This window comes from Anas acuta, chromosome 2, assembly GCF_963932015.1.
Source record: "Anas acuta chromosome 2, bAnaAcu1.1, whole genome shotgun sequence".
NCBI classification, from domain to species: Eukaryota; Metazoa; Chordata; class Aves; order Anseriformes; family Anatidae; genus Anas; species Anas acuta.
Window position 1 is genome coordinate 139,590,945 of NC_088980.1, and position 20,798 is coordinate 139,611,742.

General features: G+C 35.9%; 1 long non-coding RNA gene across 1 annotated transcript in view; it reads left to right on the forward strand.

Moving 5' to 3' along the window:
- The window catches only part of LOC137851397 (uncharacterized), a 114,518-nt gene that overhangs the window by 23,785 nt on the left and 69,935 nt on the right, over window positions 1-20,798 (forward strand). Inside the window, exon 2 of the long non-coding RNA XR_011093158.1 lies at window positions 20,510-20,632. This is a non-coding gene — a long non-coding RNA (uncharacterized lncRNA). The remainder of the gene's footprint in view (window positions 1-20,509; window positions 20,633-20,798) is intronic.

Consider the following 20,798-nt stretch of genomic DNA (forward strand, 5'->3'; position numbering starts at 1 on the left):
AACAAGATATCTTATACCTTGATAATGAGATATCTGGAAATAAGGTTTCTCTCTATCATTGTGTCTGTTGAAGTGCTAAGTATTCTCCATCACTTCAAAAAATTGATTAAAGCTGAACACTACTGAAGGAACTGTTTGGCTCAGTAAAAAAATTAAGACCTTTATTGTCTCAAAAATCACTTATTTGTATCACTTTTTAATCCAGAAACCAATTTTATTGTTTCTTCCAATATCATTCCTAGCTCTAAATAGTTTTTGGTAGTGCAGGAGAAATAATTCATAAATAAACATAAATTCAATGCTTCAGGTAGTTAGCACTATGTAGCAAGCAATGACTATTCATTACTTAGGGCTTCTGATTTGTTTTCCCTACTTCTGTTCAGCTGGTCTTCAAAAATCTCTGTTCTTAAAACCAGAAAATTTTCTGGCACCATTCTTGGTGCTTTTTCTATTGTTTCTTTCCACATATCTCATGTATCTGAAAAAGGAATTTTATGATGAATTAGTGTTTCTTTATGAAAGTTTTTTTTTATTTATTTATTTATTTATTTTTGTGGGCATAATCCTTAAATAAAGAGCCTACAAATTGGAAAGATGGGTGAGAAATAAAAAGGTAGAGAATACATCTAAATTATTATAGTTTCAGCATTGACTGCATGTAGTGATATGTTAAAATGTTGGGATGGGGGTAAGGGGTTAAATGAAACAAGACCAAGCACAAATCTTGACTCTGCTTGAGTCTTAATCATGTTTTCTAAATGAGCACATGTTGATGGGTATGACAATTTAGTGTTGACGGATGCAACATAATGCACACTGAAGAAAAATACTTGAACTAAGTACAGATGACTGACTTAATTATGTCAACTCAGGAGATGAACGTAGATATTCAGGCAGCACCTTTGTCAATGTGGAGAAGAAACTGAACACAGAGCTGAGCTGACAAAATGTTAAAAAGGCAACATTGGAGAACGATAAAAAAGTTACTCCAACTTTCAGAAGTTGGCTGTTTTACCTTGCTGATGAGGTGTACTGAACAAGTCAAACCACCAAAAAAAAAGATACTGCAAAAGTTCACAGTTCTGAGAAAGACTGAGGGCCATGAAAAATTTGTGCGAAGAGAGAGTGAAGAGCTTGGAGTTGTTGACTTTAGAAAGAAGGCATATAAAATGAGACATGATAAAAACATGAAATGGAATTCATGTAATATAGTCTCAGTCTCATAATATAAAAACAATTATATATCTGGAACAATGTCAGATTTTTGTCAAAACTCAAAGTTATTGGCTGAAGAAAGAAGTATTGGGGTTTGCAGAAAAGGTTTTGGTTTAGGAGTTTTGGCAAAAAAAAAAATGATGGATGTTATGAAAAGAGACTGAAAAGAGACACTTTCAGTATGAAAAATTTTCTTAGAAAATTCCGTTTTCTGCTAAAATAATTTTGATAGAAAACATTTGATGATCCCTAATTTTGTTACAGAGGGTGTGATGCAGGTATTTGACACATCATCTGATCAAGGTTAGAAATTTCACACAAGGTACAAGGTATTTTGTTGGTGCTCAGGAAATATTTGTTGTAAGCATTTTTTTCTGCAAAGATACTTCCTTTATTTTGACAGATTTTTCTCTGAATTGTAGTTAAATTGATTCTGTTGATCTGCAAGGAACACTGTGAAATCATATATTCAAGAACTCAATGTTCTTTAAAAAAATAAAAATTAAAAAAAAAAAAAAGAGTGAAAAATCTCAATCAACTCTTAGTTTTACGAATGACTAAGTAGTTTAACCAGACAGATTTTTGTGTGTTCTGGTTTTTGTCAAAAAAGAGAGCTGCAGGAGGTCTCCTGTCTTGTCTTAAAGGGAAAAAAAATAATCTTTGTGCTTGCAATTTAAGTACTGAAAATGAAGTTATGCAGCCATATCCATACTTGTTTCTAGTTTAGAAGATGTCAGAAATGCCTACAGCAAAGTATGGGTGCACTCATATTTATGTACACAAATTAAGTGATAACGAATTTGCTTTTAATGTAATTTGTAATGTTAAGTTTGCAGTCAGCCAAGGCAGCAATCTGTTTCTCTGCAAGATAAAGCATGCCAGTTCTCACATGATCTTTTTTTTTTTTTTTTTTTAATGTGAAAATGCATATTTAGATAGCAAAATATGTTTTTTGCACTGTAGCTGCTGCATAATCTTTTTCAACAAGAAACAAATACTCCATCATTTTTTGCAGAATCTTGGCAGAGAGGAGGGTGTCTGCTACTAGTGCTTCCTTGTTTTCTTGGGCATTGTGAAAAAGATCTTATAGTACAGCTTTGAATCCAGATGTTTCCTTTCCGTGATGAGTTGACATACCAAGCCAGAATCTCATCTTGCTTCTTCTGAGTGTAAATCCGGAATGTTTCTGCAGCAGTCAAGGAAAGAACTGAGTACAATTTTTGTGTGGAAATGTGCCAAGACTCCTACTGAAACTTTGAACATCCACTAAGAGTTAAAATATTTTTTAAATGTTCTGATTATATATGACTGGCAAAAACAGACCACAGCAGACTTAGTCAACCCTTTAGAACAGCTTCAGTACCTGATAGGTCAACAAGTGGAGAACAGGATATTCCTGAAAGTGGAAGATGGAATGAAAGGAAGAAGAAAAGGGAGTGAAGATCTGGTCAGTGTTATGAATGCTACAGATCTTCGTTATTGGAGAATTCAACAAAGTGCAAAGTTTTTCTGCTTAATGTTGGGCACAGTTTTACTGTCTTAATAATACTGAATTGGGATGAAAGAAGATAAAATGCCTGTCTCCCCTTTCTTTTATCGTCATAAAGAATTTTGGCAGTAAAACAGTGGAGACACAGGTAGCAACACTCATGTATTTATTTAGAGGTGCTGGGCCAGAATACTTGTTAATGAAAGTTAGCAGACTCGAGGTACAGTTTGCACAATCTTAAAGGAAAAATTCTGCTGTCAGTGGTTTCTCTTCTTTCTTTTTCTTGACTGATTTTTCTCTGAATCATACCCAATTGTATCCAGCTTCACTTGAAGAAAATGTGCAAATAAAGATGAAAATCAACAAATCTAAAATTGTATTTTAATCTCATATCTCCCTGTAGTCTACATCCATATGAGGTCTGTTTCATGACACTTCTTCAGGTGTAGTCCAAAGAATAATGTTTTTTGAAATTTGTTTTTTAAACTTAATATATCCTAAAGTTAAACAAATGGCCTTATTATATAACCTAATTTTAATACATCATCTCATGAAGCTCTAGTGAAAATTACAATTCTAAGTAATACTTGCTGAGCAAAAGAGTTTATAAATGTTTAAGCTAACATAACAATATGAATAAAGAAGCATTCATTTAATTGCTGTCCAAACAATTTGAAATAATTGCACATTCCTGTCTTTCGTTGTATTGTTTTGTGATTTCTAGTCGCTCAAGTCTGTTTAAGAATTGGTGTTGATAGATACCTTTAGGGTATCATTTGCACCCCACAGGGCAAATGCAGCTCACAGGGGCTAACCAAGTGGCCACTCCTCTTCACAGGTAATATTTGGCAATATCAACTTTGCAAGTATAGATTCTGAGAAGCCAGTTCTTAGCCACCCAGCTTAGACCTGTGCTTCAGGTCCCTATCCCTCCAGCTTCTTCCCAAAAACTCCTCCCTTGTTCAATCAAGGGCTTGTACTCAGGAGGGGACTGTGTGCTCTGGATCATGAGTGGGAGTCTCTAGGCTGTAACAGAGGTTGGGAGCTCTTGGGTACTTCCTATTGCTTAGCCTTAAGATTTGTTCTTTACAAGCTGAGCCCCGAACAGATGCTATGAATCCGGTATGTAAATTCACCCTAGACATGCTGTTACTTATTTATGCTCATGCAGTCTGTAATCCATCTTTACACCTCCTCTCAGTATTGCAGTATTTCAACCCCCCCCCCCCCCAAAAAAAAAAAAAAAAAAAAAAGCACATGTAAGTAAACAAGACTATCAGCATTTTGGCATTTTAATATATGTAGCTACAATATATCTCACAAAACACAGTAACTGTGTAAACTTTTAATCTCTCAGGGGGTATTTTTTCTCATCATGACTTTGAAAGGGTTATATTCTTAACCATACTCCAAATATACAAATGCTAAGGGATGATATGGATGATATGATATATCATATGCATTATGAGATCACAAGTGTACTGCTATGCAGTGAGATGCACAAAGACATATATGTAAGGAAAACTTAGAAATAGTATTGCTTTTATCTGTGTTGCACGTTATCTCAGCCTCTTCCATTCAGAAAGAACAATTTGAGTCTCAAGTTTGATTTGTTTATGGTCCACCCCACTCAGAGATACTAATAGGTCTGTTCTGTGTAATGCTACATGGAATTTAACAGGCATGACAGATAGATGCTGTCTTGAGAAACTCATGCAAAATCTTCATAAAGACAAGTATCAAATACATGTGTGCTTTTGGAAATATGTTTAAGTGAAAATTTAACAGATTTGACCTCTCTGTTTTCCATTATAGAGGAATACTGAAAATTTCCACCATTTTCAAACACTGACTGACCCATGCTGTTCCTATCCTGTATCTACCTACCCTCTCATGATGAGTATTTCTGTTAACAGAACAGAGAAGAAACTTCAGTGCATTGTATAATTCTTATTTTTGCCTTTATAAGAGCTCACTTCTTAAATAGCCATTGCAATTTTCCTGAGTGGTGTACAAGGTCAGCAACCAACATTATGTCAGTCTTTTCTGACCATTTCCAGCGGATAAAAGGAAATATGTTTATCAAATATGTAAATCAAGTTTGGATTGGCTTGGTTGATGCTGTTTGTTCCTGAAAATTAGGAAAGATACTATTCTTCATCTTCATTTTTTTTTCAATGAAAACAAAAGGAACTAGTAAAATCTCCAATTTCTACATGAGGTAACCTTCTGTTAAAACACAAGAGGATATTTTGAAGAAAGTACCACACATCCATGCATAGTCATTTTTAAACCCATCTTTTCTCTAAGAGTGTCAGAATACTAAATGTGGAGAGTACAGGAAAAAAAAATAAAAGGGTTTAAATAATGAATTGCCCCCTTTGTTCCTCAATGAAGTAAAAAGCCCATGTAGAGACAAACTAAAAAAAAAAAAAAAAAGAAAAAAAAAAAGAAAAAAAAAGAATTTCCCTGAACTGGAAGTAGCAAGAAGATGGCAGAATTTTAAAGGATTTCTAAAGAATTTTAAAGTATTGATACTTTCATGTATCGTTTTTTTCCTTGATGTCCACTTATGGCCATTGCTAGAGGCACAGTACTGGGCTAGATGGAGTTTTCATCAAAACTATTATGGTCATTCTAGTGTTCTTATGCAGTTTGAAAATGTAGTGAAATTAAAGTGTAATTCCACCCCCAACAGATAATAGATTACCTTATATGTTTTTTTGTTTGTTTGTTTGTTTTGTTTGTTTGTTTGTTTGTTTTAATAGAGAGGTTCTTTACAGGCTTAAAGACCACATGGAAGGCATGCTTGGTCTTCAAAACAAAATAAATATTTTTACTTAAAAGCAAAATTTAAAATAATAATAATAATATCGTTATCAATTATCTGGATGAGGGGATCAAATGCACCCTCAGTAAGTTTGCAGACGACACCAAGTTAGATGTGTGTGTCAATCTGCTCGAGGGTAGGAGGATCTGCAGGATCCTCTGCAGGAGGATCTGGATAGGCTGGACCGATGGGCTGAGGCCAACTGTATGAAGTTCAACAAGGCTAAATGCCGGGTCCTGCACCTGGGGCACAAAAACCCCAAGCAGAACTACAGGCTGGGAGATGAGTGGTTGGAAAGCTGCCTGGCAGAGAAGGGAGTACTGGCTGATAGTTGGCTGAATATGAGCCAGCAGTATGCTCAGGTGACCAAGAAGGCCAACAGCATCCTGGCTTGTATAAGAAACAGTGTGGCCAGCAGGGCTAGGGAAGTGATCGTCCTCCCGTACTCGTCTCTGGTGAGGCTGCACCTCAAGTACTGTGTTCAGTTTTGGGCCCCTCGCTACAAAGAAGACACCGAGTGCTCGAGAGAGTCCAGAGAAGGACTTTTGCTTGTTTGCTTGTTTGTTTGTTTTAAAACATGACTTTTATAAACAATAAAAAAAAACTTTTACAGTACTCTTCTAACACTGTTATGTATTTTATGTTTTATAACAGTATTTTTATGTGGATTTCCACAGAGTCTTCATATAGAGTTCCACAGAATCTATTACAGACTTTTCTTTCTTGTATTTTTTTAGTCACAGCTCTATTACTCTATGTTTTTAATTAGGGAAGTCATGTGTTTAACATTATTTGGCTTGTAAGACTAATAGTTGCTTCCATATTCTCATTAAGCCCTAAAAGATTATTTAACTAATTTATTTACAGCATTATTTCTCTCTATGTCCCTCTAAAGAAGTAGGGCTGTTTATCTACTTCTTTTATAAAATTGACTTTTTTTTCCCATAGAAGGAAAACAAGAAGTTATTTCAAGCTGAATATTTAAGATAGTTCTAATTATCTCTGCTTGTCACAGTGAAAAACATTACTGTTAAAATTTAACAATGTCCTAAACTATAAATGATCCCAACCAAATACGAAGTAATGTTTTCCTCTGTAAAACAAACAAATTATAGTTATGGAGATTGTTTTAAAATTATTCTGCTTGTCTTGCAGACATAGTGTTTGCAAGTATAACTTAGCACAGCACATTCTCTCCAACTGATGATTAGCTCTACCATGTACATAAAAGAAAGTCACTTTTAAGTTGCCAAAAACAAACAAACAAAAAACATACAAACAAACAAACAAACAACAACAACAACAAAAAAAAAAAAAAAAAAAAAAAAAAAAAAACAGCATAATCCTGAAAGTTTGAATTGCTCTTTAGCATCAAAGAGCCCACATGTGAAAGAGGATATGTGATCTTCCCGATGGCCAACACAAGGCAAGGTATTTCAACCTTCCATCAAATTGGCAGTAACAAAAAATGGTTCAACCTTGAAAGTTCAGTCTGTCCATTATTCTCAAACATTACAAATACCAATATATATTGGTATTTGTATACCCCACCAGTTCAGATGGCACAGGAGTATGGCCGGTGGGGCTAAGGTGCAGACAAGATGTGTCTAGGAGGAAGGCAAAAAATACCTTGTTGTTAATATTGCTAAAACCTGTGAGATAAATGTCCAGGTGTGTTATCAGTTGTGGATACTGGCATGCTTGGGAGGCATTGCAATGTGCCAATGCCCTTCAATATGGACACCAGTGAGAGGTCTATCTAAGGAAATATTTAGGGGGGAGACTTTCCCCTTTAAGGCTACTTTGGATAAAATGTTTACAAATTATAATGTAAAGAAAATTAACTAAGACCCTAAGGCCATGTCAGATGCCAGAGCTTGCATTCCTACATCTACATTCTTTTGCCCTTCTGTGCAAAAACTGGCTGGTTACATCCAGTTTTTCCCCTGGAATAGTCTCTGACCTGTGTCAGGGGTCGATGTCAAGATTTTTGGGGAAGGGTGTTACTGGGCCCAGGACAAGGCCAGAAGTATAACAGTTGCCAATTACCAACAGTTTCATAGTATAGTTAATCATATGCCTGTGCTTAGGTCAACACAGTAACCATTTTTATTTTACTAATAGAGAGTATTCTAGTGTAGGAGCATAGACAAAATAACTTTTTGAAGGGAAAATGTCAAGATTTTGTAGTGTTTCTACAATACCACTAACTTGGCTGCTCGGATAGGAAGTGCTGCCATAAAAAACAGGATGCTGCACTGTGTCCTTGGAACCCCAGCTGTTCAAAAGTTTGCAAGATTATTGCTCATATTGATTAGCACTCAATGCCATGTGGCGCCACAGACAATGAAACTGACCCTATCTATTCTCTCTCCAACACATTTCCAGAGCCAATATCTGCATCCAATACCTTTAGCATTGCAATGTCCCTTGGCAGCATTTCACACAGTATTATATGGATTCCTGCAGAACTGAAAACCACAGCACACGATTTGCTAATGGATACAATTTAATGAGGAATATTGTCTTAAAGGAATGTAGGTAGAAAAGGATATACATGTAGATTTCAGAGCTAAAAGAATAAAATGCATGATTGTTATTATTTTTGTGTCAACAGAACATAAGTATTTTGACTAAAGGTTTCTGCAAGGGCTGATTTAGGTTTATTCATGGCATAAATAAGCAGGATAACCTTTGATCTTTTATTTGTTTTCTTGCTTAACAAACTTTTTTTTTAAACATTCTTGCTTGACGTACACAAATATTATAACAAAGAAGCTCTAACTACGTCTTTGCAAAATTAGTAGATTATTTGGAAGCACCTTTTAAAGAATGGAACTTTACCAAAAAGAGAATTTAAATAAAATTTACCAGTTTCTCTGTAACTAAACCCTTTGTAGTGTAAGTCATAAAAGAGGTGTTCCTCTTCAATGAGAAATCAGATTTTTGAAATAGAATTTGGTCCACCAGATTTCTAATAAAAACTATAAAGTTGATCATCATATTTAGGAATTCTAATTATTTTAGAATAATTTATCATTTTTGCATCCAAACAATGGGAATTGTATGCTTCTCTTTTCCGAAAACTGATCTTGTTAATTTGCATTAGTTCCAAGACTACTGGGGCCATAAAAAGGACGTCTCTTATAGGACAGAAATATCAACTGTCCTAGAGAATTCTTCATTTCATTGAATGAAATTTCACTTAAAGGACTGAAACTACACAGACAGGTAATAAACAATAGGGAAAACCATATTGGAAATACTGAAATAGATGTCACCCTTGACCCTGACCTATGGATTTAAATCCCAAACTGGCCTCTGCCCATCCCTACCTCCATCCCCAGGGAGGTACATGGTGCCCAGGTCTGGTCCTGGATGAGGTGGTGGGGTGGACTCTAGCTGACAGGCCCTGTCTAGCTGACCAGCCCATGGAGCTCCTGCAATCCCTGGCTTCTAGGATGTCCCCACTGCACCCTGACAGTTTAGCACTCATGATGGGGTAATCCCACACATCAGTGCTGTTTGCAGTGGTGCAAACTGTGGGCTGGTGGCTGGAAAAAAACAGCACCTGAGCTGCCACCTTGCCTCCTGCCTACACACAGCACCTGACCTGGTTCCTCTGTTACCACTATATCTGACAAAGAGCTTTTAAATAACACTCCTGATTTTGCATATCAAATCTGGGTGATGTGCCTGGAGTATGGCACTCAACATATTTATTAAAAATAGACTTCAGAAAATTTAGTCAAAAAGCTAGTATGGAAAGTCAAGTCTTATTCTGTATCATTTTGTCTGTTTGTATTTACCCACAGCCACACAACTTTGTCTTTTTCTTTCATCAATCACACTTTACCATAAATTGGTCCTCACAGACAGCACTTCACTGTTTTGTGACCCCTCACACACTTTTTTCTGATGATGTCTCAAAGTCTAACAGTGTTTTTAAGATACAGGTTTTGCAGTCTCTACTTGAATCTATTAGTTAGATTATTGGAGTCTCTATTAGGTTATACACAGCAACTGAAATTCACAACTCTTTTAGTGTTTAGCTATATGTGTACATATATATACACACATATATATTACATCTATAAACATATGTATATGTAATGAACTGTTCAAATCACCATGATAGTCAGTGAAAAGAGGTCATCTTCCACACTAACACACTTTTGTGCCATAAGCAAACCATGCACACATAGAGAAAATGTAGTGGGCAGAGCCTCCTTCATATCACTACTGAAAAAAAAGAGCACAACGGTATGGCACATGGAGGAGTGCAGTGGCGACAGGATAACTCACAGCATGGCACCCAAGGCTGCAGGAGTGGCCATGGCACTGCTGGTGGAGCAGTGCAGACAAACATGAGTGCAGATTGGGCCTGGTACATGACGTGCAGCATGGATGTGGTGCTGCTGAAGGTCAGCATCACTGCTGTCAGGGCATGCCACGTTAAAGACCCTAGTGCTGGAACCACTGAGGTCAGATTGCATTAGTGAATGGGCAGGTAGAAATTAACATTCTGCTTTAATTATTTTAACAGAAAAGTATTTGTCTACCTGCAAGAGGTGAAAGACTCTTGCTTTCTACCTAGTAGCTATTAAAGGTTTCTTTCATGATTTATGAGTAACAGAAGTTATTAAATGAAAACACTACAAGAAAAGCTAGAGAATTCTTAAAATATACCTTATCTTATTTCACTTTCATTTCAGTCATGGGTTCTTAATAGCTAACCACATCATATGCAGAGGTCTTGCTGTTCTGGGACATGATAAGAATAAAGTGGTGTTGAAAGTAACAATTAAAGCATTATGAAAATCACTCACTTTCAAAAAATTATAGGAGAATTTTCATTTTTGACAAGTGTCATGAAGAATTCCACTACTTTTTCTGCATATCATCTCAGAATTAACCCCTTTCTGATTTCTCACATGCTTCTAAGAGACCATCACATGCCAGTAACATGGCAGGAGGAGGAAGTAAGCTTGCCTTAGGTTGTGAAGCAAGTATTTCACAGCTTCTGGAGGAGGGATTAATAAAGTCAGGACACTTCAAACTTCAATCATTCTGCACATTATAGACTGCAGACTGGCCAGATTATTAATTACCAGGTGCTACTCATCTCCAGTCTTGGTTGTACTGTTATCAAATCTAGAGAGCAGGAGATACTTGCAGCTTAGAAACTTAAAATAGCTCAAAAGTGTTGGTAAAGATATACTTGCTCTGAAGGTACATAAAGTGCTCTTTGTCAATTTTACTCCACAGTGTTAACTGACATACTGCATGCAGTGGTTGACAGTTCTGTTAAAACTTTGTTTAAAACTAAAAGACAGAGAATTTGGCTGCTTTTTACGTGGGCCACTTCAGCTTTCACAATAACAACAACAAAAGACAAGGATTCCCAATGTGCCAGATCAGACCTCCTCATTAAAGGATGCAAAGCTGATAAATGCATAGCTCCCTTTTTAATTTTATAATGATTTACTCCCTTTACTGGTGACACATATGGAATGCTGAGGGCTGGAAGGATGAATAAGTTTGGACCAGAGCTGTGTCAATAAAGATGTTCATATGGCAATCTCTGACCTGCTAATCCAAAAGGGGCTGCAAGCACTGTAAAAAGTCTGAAATATTTCATATTACATGGACTGAGAAAATATTTCCTTTTTCTACCGTTCTTTAGGGAATTGTTGGAAGCTGTTTCTTTAAAATCCATTTAAGATTTTCCATTGTCTTTAACAAAAATGTTGACCTGATAGATATATTTTGGTCTTTCACAGTAGTACCTAAGTACAGATTTTGTGTGGAAATATTGAAAATTTTACCTCATTGATATCAGGGAAAAAATTTCATTGATCACAGTGAGGCCAGGATTTCACCTAGCTCAGTCTTTTTAATTTTTTTTTCTCTCCTTTTCTAGCTTCTTCAGCCATACTGGCTAATCTGAAGTTAGCCAGTGGGACTTTATAGCTTTAATTTTCCACTGAGATTTCACTCAGTGGGACTAAATCAGTCTGCACTACTATCAAAATACTGTTTTTTATGAACATAAAATGCTATATCACAAAATGGATCATTTACTCACGGTTTCACTGAGTTTGTGGAAGAAACATAATTGGACCAATTCCTGCAGGTTTCTGAGCTGTTGATTAAAGCATTAAAAAAAAAAAAAAAAAAAAAAAAAAAAAAAAAAAGCACTACATTAAATAAATGAAATAAAAATAAAAATAATAATAAAAAAAAAACTTTGATTCTACCAGAGACCTTGTTCTGGAAACTCAAATATTAAATAAAACAGTCAAACTGCCCCCATGGAGTATATCAATCTGCATTGTTCTCTATACCATTCTATAATATTTTACCAATCTTCATTCATGCTAAGATATACTTTAGAATGTGGCAAAATCTGGCAATGGATGAGCTGGTATGTACACCACAGATATGTAATTTATTATTAAAAACAACAACTGTTATGAGCAACAAATTTAGCATAAAACACGTGTTTCTGGTAAGTCATTTTATCTCATAATCAGTAGTGCTATCTTACACTGAAGATGAAAGCTCAAATTCCTGATTTATACTTTTTTCTTTTCTTTAGCTGTATTATTTCAGGTAACTTGTACTCCATGATGCAACCTGACATGATATAATGAAACATTCCTGAACATGGGGAAAGCTGAATGTTATTTCAGCTGTCAGGCATATTTTTGGATAGTAAATCCTGTAGTCAGTCTTTGTGCAAGAACAAATAGATAACAAAGGAAAAGTACTTATAAACTGTAAAATCTTACCAATTAAAGGAGTGGTTGTTGATACTTCTATTTTACTGTGATCTATGACAAACGCAGAAACTACCTGTATTATCTATTTTTGCTGCCCCAAAAAATACAATTAAATCAAAATAAAATATTTTTACATTCAAAATAAAATAAAGACAACACTATAAGAAAACATTAAAAAGATCCCTATATGTATATCTTGGTAAAGTAATGCCTGAAGAAGGTGAGAAGAAGCAGACATCATCATCTGCATGAACTGAAAGAATGTAGGAGCCAAAGACGATGTGTTTGTTTTGTGCGGTCAAAGAGGTTACCTTTAAACTGAGTTCAGGGAGTATCTAGTGGCTATCTGGATATGTTTCCTAAAGCAAGGTCTGTTAAAATGTTATATACTCCTGAGGAAAGAGGGGGATGCCCCTTAATACTCAGGTCATTTAAAACTAGATTGTAAACTGCAGGGAACAATTCTAGACAGCCAGGGGAGAGTAACACGTGACCCAATACTCAGCTTTCCATCTCTGGTTACTCCAGCTCTGTGGCTGGGTGTTTCAGGGGATTCGAAACAAGATACCAGTCTCTCATATCAAGGGCACTGGAGGCACCTCAAGGGCACCTGTAGCTTGTTTACCATTGCTCTGGCAAAGGTGTTATTTCAGTAGAGGTACACTGACACTGTAGCCAGAGGTGAGTTGAGGTAAAAACACCACAAAAATATTATTAAAAAGTTGGCAGAAGGAAAAGACACATGCATCTACACACTCCAGAATTTGCTTTTAAATATTAGCTAAAGACTATAGCAAGGGATGGGGCAGGGGAATTCTGAAACTGATTACAAATTATGGCCTGCTTCCTGTTTCCATTGAAGTCATAGGCAAAACTCCCATTGATCTCATGGGAACACATTATACTTTCCCACTCCATTGCTCTAATATTTTAAAGGGCTTAAACATTTTTTTTCTTAAAAAAAATCACACTCATGTTGACAGTTTAGACACCAAATTTCTCGAAGCTTGATGTAATTTGAAATAACCCAGATGTGAAAACCCCCACAAACAAGATTTATAAAGGAAACAAAATCTTAACCTTAATGTTGACAACTCTTGCAATACCACTAATATCAATAAAGGCAAGAAAAGTTATTTTTTGCAGCTCCATGGGGACAAAGTCTTTCAGCTACTCCCATCTGAAAAATAACTCCCGCTAGGACTTCAAAAGATACTGGTCACAACCTCACATATATGAGGATTCATTAGTATTTCTCAGTAGTTCTCTCTAAGCTATTTTTACGCAAAGCTGTGTGTTCAGAGGTCACAACGTACATCACACACAGCAGTGTTGGAGAGCTTTCATAAGCATAGGTATAGTTGAAGAGTTTTCTCATGTTGCATGGTTATAACTGCAAGCAGGGAAAGCATTGCAAACCTTGTTATAAAGAAACCTTACGAAGGCCTGAGCCCTTTGGGTTTTTAGACATCTCTCACCCAAACCTCAGTTTTTCTTTCAAATTTAATTTCATGAAATTCCAAGGCCAAGATAAACCTCTTTCTGGACAAGAAGAGCTGAATACAGCTCTTTCTTGCATTGAAGAAAGCCACTGAACTAACAAAATGTCAAAGTCAGTCTTGAACGGGCACCCTGTGATGACAGTCTAGTCTATTCTTTTCGTGCTCCTATTTCATGGGCCAAGTTAAAGTCTTAATCTCCATTTTTCATATGTTGTTCTTTACTCTCCCTTGGATATTCAGAATTTCCATTTTGAAATGCCTAATGTTTTCACACATTGAATTTTGTTAACAGTGAAACAGCAGTTAAATTCAAGTGTGATATGTCTCTGCACTTCTTCCCAAGCAAAAACCTACCTCTGACAGAGTCATTTCCATACCTCCATGTTACCAAAGTCAGCTTTTTTACTTTAAGTGAGGTTATTAGACTTCTGACAACAAGACAGTCCTAATAAAGCCTCAGCCTAGCTCCAAATGCAAAAAATGCTCCAAAGCATTTGAGTGCATGGAGAGGTTAGGAGGGACCCCTTGCTTTCTGTTCCCATCTCTCTGAAATGGCATTTGTTTCCTCTAGTTTTTCTTCTAGATTCAGAAGGTCCTGGGTCAAGGTAAAGAACATCAAAGACGAGCATTGATCTTGGGACAAGAATGTTCATTTGGTTATTCTTTTCTATTTTGCTCCCCTTTTTCTCCTGTGATGTCAGTAGCCCTTGACTCAGAAAATCCAGATTTCTCTCATCTTTGTGATAAAGAAATTCTTCCCTTGAGACAATATCCCACAAATAGTTAATGGTTATGGAAATAATTATAATACATAAAGAAGAAAGTATTGTAATCATGAAGGGGTAGGTGAAAATATAAGCACAGTTTGAAAACAAGCCTTTGTTCAGGTAAGCATAGCTTTGCCTCCAGGAATCAGTTAATCATTTATGTGCATATTAATGCAATACTAGTATAATTAGTATGTGATATGCATAATGTAAGCATGTAGGCAGATAACAGGAAACAATCAGATGCAGACCTCACTCAAAAAATATTCATAAATAAATAAAAATGAATTAAATATACAATATTTTTAAAAATGCAGGATTTAGATAATTAACACTCACTGCATTGTGGTGACATTTGAACAACTACTGTTTTAGATCTCTTTAAAAATTGCACATAGCCATAGTAATAGAAGAGGAGGAAGAGACAATGATTAAAACTGAACAAATATTCTGAAATAAATTAAATTTTGTTGAAGCATATGTCTTCCAGAAACAAGAGCATTTTTGCTGCTCCAAAACCTTCTGAGGTGTTCAACAAGCAATGAGAAGAAAGATCAAGATTCGTCCTCACATTTCATTGGTTCCTATGACCAGATAACAGAAATGCATGTTCAAATTCTTAGTCTGACTCAGGCAATAAAATAGCCATCCCAGATTGCAAGAGAGAGAAACAAATATGAACACAGATAGTGAAGACAAAGACTCCTCTCAAATTAAACCATTTCTAGTTTTAAACCAAAAGCTAATACTTCTTCATCCTTTTGTTTTGTTTATGTTTTCAGTAGGTTTAGGATCTGTCCCAAAATAGAACCAAAATTTCAAACCTTGAAACTTGCTGATAAACAGGGTTTGTCTTCCAGACTCTTTTTAATGCAGTATGCAACTACTATTTTTATGACTATGATGTTATTCATGTCACACCTTCTTTATCCCATGTAAAATTGTATTGTTTTGATTTTAGTATACAAACATACTTCTAGTCTAGAAGAAGAACGGAAACACGAAATAGTCAACACTGCAAATTTAAACTAATTCCTAGAGGCATTCAGTAGGCAGGACTCTGTGTATTTAAAGGTATACAGAGAGTTGCAAGTGCTAAAATGACATTGTTTCCCATCTTTGTCTTTTCTCATGAAAGCACATGTTCCTCACACTGACTGTCTTGGAAGTGATGAATTGATTTTAGCTGACTGTGTTGACACCATTTGCTTACAGGCATTTACTCACTGTCCCTGCAGTCAGCATAATACAGTTTTCTGTGGCAGCTCTAAGTGGTGGGAACTAGGTAAAAGTCCCAGTCAATTCCTACCCCAGACCTGGTTTAGACAATTCTATTAAAGAAACACTTTCTTCAATATGTTCCATTCTCCTTGCTTTCATATCCTTTTCTATGTTTCAGGGGTTGCTTTTTTTCTTGATTTTTTTTTTAGGGAAGTTGTTTGTATGTTTTGTTGTACTCTGCTTTTTTGTAGTTTTGTTGTTGGTTGGTTTGTTTGTTTGCTTATTATACACATCCATAAGTGAAGATAATGAGGTCTCGTCTTTCCAAAATGGCTAGTTCTGCTAAGTACATATTGATCCATTAAAACCTTAACAGGTTATATTAATTATCTATCCTGATGACAAGATGTGAAGTTGATTTAGACACTGCAAAAATAAATATGTCTGAATACACTCTTTTGTCATACTATACTTTTTTGAGTGCTTGTCTCTCTTTCCTCACTTTTTTGTCTTCAGGTTGTTCTGAACCATTGGAAACACCAGTAATGAAAACCACCACATTTTGGGCATACTGATCATGTAATTAATTGTGTTTCAAAGACTCTGAAACTAATAGAGACAATGGCTGCTCTAAAAACAGAAGCAGTATAGCTGCTACAGGCTGTCACTCTGTTGTATCTCAAAGATCATTAACATTGGCGATAGTGCTCTGAAGATACAAATAGCATCTTCAAATGGGTTGGATGAAGAAAATTGGATAACTTGTCTCATCACTGGGCATAGCCACTACCTCCTTCCCTTCCCACTCATTCTTCTAGTGTATCTTCTTTTAATAAAGTATTATTGAATATAAATGTATATAAAAGTCATATAATTTTATAAGATGCACTTATGGCAGATTTGTTTTCTGTTGTACTGAAAGGCAGACAATAAACAAACCATTGAAGTACCAAGAATTCTATTTGTACGTGATATTGGAAACAAAGTAGGCCGCAAGTATACTGAGAAAAATAAGTGTATTGCTTTCAAAAATGAAAGGAGAAAAATTCTTATCAGCTAATAAATTGAAAGGGAGTAAAATAATGTGAAAACTAATGAGAGGAAAAAGAGAATGGGCTACAAATAGTCAGTTATGAAGAAAAAAAGTCTTGATAATTTGTTATTCATGTATTGAAAGATCACAGAATCATATGAATGTTATATATTAGAACTGAATTTTAATAAAGCATTTGATATTCTAGGTCAGAAAAGCTAGCTTGACATATTTATCCAAACCAATTTATATTATTAAAGGTATAAATGTAGATTCAGAACTGGCAAAGAGAGCAAATAAAGGATTATAATAAAAAAGAAATATCATATTGGAAGAGACAGCTAGTTAGATTGGCAGTTGGCCTTACTGAATGTCTCCATGTGGAAGTTATAGTATAGAAAGCATGGATGAAATTCTGAGACAGCACAGAATTAGAAGAGGTGTTAGTACCAGCTGGAAAGTGAAGTGCTAAGGGAAGCAATTTTTTGTTTGAATAACTGTAATGTCATAAATCTTGAGGGGGATGGGGGGAGAGAGAAGGATTGGAACTGAATTATATGTAGTACAGAAGAAGGAAGAAATCTAGGGATATTTATGTAGCATATAAGCTTTATCTCTCTCTCTCTCTGTCTCTCTCTCTCTATATATATATAACAAAACAGACATAATCCTATAAAGTACTATGCAGTACAGAAGCTGAATGAAAGAACTAGCATACTTTGGCTTGTACCTGGGAAAGGTACCAAAGATGAGACAGGTATTCTGTAGGCAGTTGGGCTGCAGTAAGTCTTCTAGAACATTATGGCAATTAGAGGTTGCTGAAAGAAGAACATTAAACATGACACATATATAAATTAATAACAGAGCCTAAATGTATTTATCTTGGAGAAAGAGCAAGGAGGGGTGAGGCATGGTAACACTCCACAGATAGTTGACAGTTAAGGGCATGAACAATGAAAAAAAGAACTGTTTAGGGAATCAGAAGATGGAGCTAAGAATAAAAAGTTTAGGCTGAATATGTCAAAGCCTTCTCACAGTGAGGCATATTAGTCTGCAAAGGAGTCAAATATATATTGAACTGATGGCTTTAAACATGACTGAATAGAACTCTAAGATCAAGGCTTCAGAAAATGAATGTTCTAGGTTAGACCCCTGAACACATAATTAACTGATAAGCCACGTTTACAAATTTCTTTGTGTGGCAAAAGGCTGCTTTGACATCAGTCCAAACCTTGGAAGCTCTCTATTTTTCCACTTATGGCTGCTCAAATCTCTACATCTCCCCAAATCTCTACCTATGAGAAAAGGACACTAGTATTTCCAGCTCAGAAAGTACTGTTACAGTCCTCTGGGCTACAACTGAATAGCTGCAACTTGCACAGCAGAATGTGAGTTTGGACAAAGCCCTTTGTACAAACTGTGCTCCACACAGTCAAGGACACCATGACTCATGCACACATGATTGCAGCCTTCAGGATTTTCATAATCCTTAGTTTGTTATTAATGTTGGAGTTTTCACCATTTTCATGACAGATCTTTTAAAGGCACTTTAGGCAGGTCATTTTACTCATCTGCATGTTTTTCCCATAGTAAGATCAACCAAATGATTTTATGAATTTTGAACAAGCTCATCACTTTGGCATTGGATAGCCAAATTTACTTTTTGGTTTGATGTTAAAGGATTTAAAAACTGAGCAAATACTGGTGTTCATTCTTCCCAATAACTTACTTTAGCATCACATTCACCATATCATTTTATATCACTTAGTATCATTGCCGATGCTTGCTCTGACTTAAACAATAAAAAGCAGCCAACATCTTGCTATAAAAAGTTCACATAGAGAACAGCTTTCCAGGTGACCTTTTATCTTGTACAAAAGTATTGCTTATTTATTTTTAAAATATTTGTATTTTTAATTTTGCTAAAATGTATATATGTATTCTTAAAATCAATACATCATGGATACTTGTTACTTAAAAATTCAGTGATTTTTGACTTATTATAGGCAAGTATAATCAATCACCCAAACCATGTGTATTCACAAATGACTGTGGTTTGCAATGAGATCTTGGAAATCTTTACAATTTCTAAAATAATATTTATTTTTAATATCCTGGACAACATTGAGTTTAAGGAGTAGAAATAAAGTCTCTGTGATATATATAGTAAAAAGAGTTGAATTTCAGGCAAAGGTAGCTGGAACAGATGAATGAAAATAGCACAGTGGAATTAAATGCTGAGAGCTGCAGGAATATGATGCTTCAGACTTTTCTTTGTGTAGACATATCTTGTGAAGTCTATAAAGCCCTTATTCTGAGGTATACAGCCTTCTTTTCAAGCCCATGCTCAAGCCCTTTTAGCCCCAGGAAGACATGCTGTCAGACCTAGTCTTCTTTGCATACTTGGCACAAATGTGAACACACCACATGCACACACACATGCACACACACATAAACGTACACCTGCAAACACACACAAAATGAAGAAACAGAAAGGCCTAAGATGAGAACAAAAAGTAATTGAAATGACTGATGGACCAGTGGACAAAGAATGTAAACAGATTTAGCTTAGTTTGTCTCAGTAAAATAATTAATTAATTAATTAATTAAATAGGAGCACTTTCAAGGACCTATAAAGGAAAACAATAACAAAAAAATATATTTTCAGTTTACAAAGGTGTCATTTTTAGAAAACTATCTCATTTTGTGGTGGAAGCAAGGAAGGATCCTGCAGTCATGCTTCATCTGCTGCTTATTCTGCTCCCTGCCAAGCCTGACCATGGATAGTCTGATGGATAGAGGGACTGTTCCATCCATTTGAACAACCTCTATTTTTCTGATGCACCTTCTGAAAATCGTTTTTACTGCTCACTGGGCAAGCTCTAATCCACCTTGAAAACGGCTTGTATCTTCAAATTGGCTCCTGTCATTTCAGTTTTCTTCTGAAACAAAAACTCAGCCTCTTGATGTTCACATTAGAGGAAGAGCAGTTATTTTGCCGCCACATTCAGCCTCCTTTGTAGAAGTATTAAAATACAGCCATTGAGCAGATGGTTTCTTGAAATTCTGGTAAAAATCCAGAAATCTATTTTTCATACATAATGCTAATAAAGAGGCTATATATTGAAAATTTCTCTGGTTCCAAGGCTCTAATTCTCCCCCATACAGACAAATTGCCTTGTGTATGTGAAATTCCTTACTTGGGAATAGCATTTACTTCACAGCTGAATAAATCTAGCAGTACTTCATAAATGTTAATATATTGTGAACCATAGAACATCCTGGCACAGAGGGTTCACCGTTGCTATTAAGTACCGGACAGCTGACTGTCGGCAAAATATACTCTTATGGTGGTGAACCTTTCCAGGCTGAAGAGTTTTAATGGTGGCATAATTATAAATGGAATGCCTCAATGCATGGGCAATAGCAAATGATCAAAGACCTGATCTCATAACAAACCATACATATTGCAAACCACACAAAACTTTGAAAGTACTGAATATGTTACATATTATCACCGTGGGGTGTACTTGTTAGCCTGATAAAGAGCTTGCATGCTCCTGCAACTCAGTGAGAGGAACATGGCTGTGAATTCTGCAAATTTGGCAGCTGTTTCTAAGCTGCTAGAAGGGACTGTGGCTAACATCTCCCACTGCATTTTCCACAGGGCAGTGACATCAGGAAGAGCTGAGCTGAAACCACCTAGCACTGCGTCATGGGAGGTTATGGTTTCAAGAACCCATTCACTTGATAGACCCGCAGTCTTGGTGACACCTTGCAGTAATTAATTGTAAGTATGGCTGCTCTTCAGCAACTTTGATAAAAATAATTTGTTACTAGAAACATCCCTTTCAACCTTAGAGAGAAATTAAGATTTGTTGTCTCACTTTGTCCTCTTCAAGCAATCCTACAGTTATGTTGTATGCCCCAAAACAGACCCTTGAGGGATGCCACAC